The sequence below is a fragment of the Frankliniella occidentalis genome, unplaced genomic scaffold, assembly GCF_000697945.3.
Source record: "Frankliniella occidentalis isolate FOCC.00 unplaced genomic scaffold, Focc_3.1 Scaffold60, whole genome shotgun sequence".
NCBI lineage: Eukaryota > Metazoa > Arthropoda > Insecta > Thysanoptera > Thripidae > Frankliniella > Frankliniella occidentalis.
The window spans coordinates 1360701-1362769 of NW_026267190.1; positions in this window are offsets into that span (position 1 = coordinate 1360701).

A 2069-nucleotide genomic window follows, 5' to 3' on the forward strand; every position below is an offset into this window, starting at 1 on the left:
GTGAGCGCCTGCGCTGGTAGGCAAGCCCGTCACACACACCTGTCTCGAGGAGTGGCCTACCCTGCCTTAGTAAGGGGCCTCGGGTTCCGTCCCCGCGTAGTGGCAGCGCGTGCGGTGGTAGGCAAGCCTGTCACACACAAATGTCACGGGGAGTGGCCTTCCCTGCCTTCGTAAGGTGCTCCTCGAGACACTCAAGGGAGGGGAACTGCACACCGACCACGCCGCCCGCGTGACCACCGGTTCACCTGCGGCACTTGGAGTTACAGGACTTATATGGAGAGGGTCGGCGTCTGTTACATCCGCGGCATACTCCTAAACGTTATCCAGATTACGCAAACAAAATCTCGGATAAGTACGGCATATGAGTTAAACATCACGTCAAGCATAAAACTTGTACAAGTAAAGTTTGGGAAAAAAAACATACATTTGTTTGACCGCAGTGCACAGGCGACGCGACACGACATCAACTTGCGAGGGAAAAGCGAACTGTCAAATTTGGACAGCCGTAGGATGGACCTTAGCAGAGGGTGGCTTGTGGGCGCAGCCCGCACCCGGGTGTGGGGGCGGGGGAGGGGGGAATACTGATGAGTTGGTCCAGCAGATGGTGCGTCAGACACGCTGCTGCCAGCTGCCCCCGCTCTCCCGTCTCCTCCCTCTCTTTTTCCCCCTCGCCCTCGCCACGCCTTCGCGTCCAAATGCTAGCACTATTTTCCGAAGTTTATACTTTAATTGCATGCGAAGAAATATGTGTTCGACGAAGCGACATGCGTGCGCCGGGCGTTTTGGAAAAGACTTTGATGGCGCAGCCGCACTAAGGGCAAGTTCGACGAAGTTTAGATGTCTTTCGGAGAGTTCTTCCTTAAGTTTGTTCACTGATAGAAAAAGAGGTTTTTTTAGTCAAAATAATAAAATAGGAATGTCTTTTTTTATTAGTAAGTACGCTACAACACAACAACAATTTCGTAATAAGGAGTACATCACACATTCAACCAAAATCTCTCACACATCATAACGCAAACATACACCGCAAAATATACACATACGCTCGCTCATAAACCCATAACATTCAACAATGACATAAATAAAGAATGAAAGAATACACGAAAAGGTCGGTCGTTAAAAAAACACGATCGGAAATACAGATGAGCATTCAATGGAATTCATTGATTATTTTTAAACAGTACATACTACTGCACAAAGTTCCCTTTATGGACAGTTCACAGCTCACAAGGAGCTAACCAGTCACAACATTAACATATATCTCTTGTTTGTTTTTAACACAACTTGGTTTGTGGAGACAACTCCAAAACGAAGACATACCCATCCGCACCCGTGCACGTTTCCCACCGCAAGGGGCGATATGCTATCCTTAATACTTTTCCCACTTCTTGCTTCCTTCCCGAACCGCGTGCAGACCACCGCTTATGTATACGCGCGACAAAAGAAGGACGACGTTAAAAAAGGGACAACGACGGCAATGATGGCGACTCGACTGGTATCATCGGATCAGTGTCTCCCCAGCGAGACGGTGCGCGCGCGGGCGTGTGTCTATGCCGCACTGAACCGCGGTTGTGGTTGGCGACGCGGGTACACTGTAATTTGGGGGTGTCTCAAATGTATACGCCAAAAGGCGTTTGCTACAGGATCCCGAGCGACATTTGGCGTATACTTTTGAGACGCCTTTTGGCGTATAGATTCTAGACATCTTTGCCCGCACTACTCCCATGGCACAGCCCTAGCTTCGAGCAGCATGCAGGAGTGAGGATGTACAGGACGTGAGCGCCTTTCAGGATGTATGTATCAAAGGGCCTCTGCTGTACTGTGGGAATGGCATCGGCAAAGGTGTCTAGAATCTATACGCCAAAAGATGTCTCAAAAGTATACGCCAAATGTTGCTCGGGATCCTGTAGCAAACGCCTTTTGGCGTATACATTTGAGACACCCCAAATTACAGTGTAGGGAATGCACTTATCCTAAAATAAAGAGACATTATTTGTCGCGTGGGTCTGCGAGTGCGGCTCTAGGATGTACATTGGCCGTGGCACCATAATCCGCGTCCTTTTGTTTGT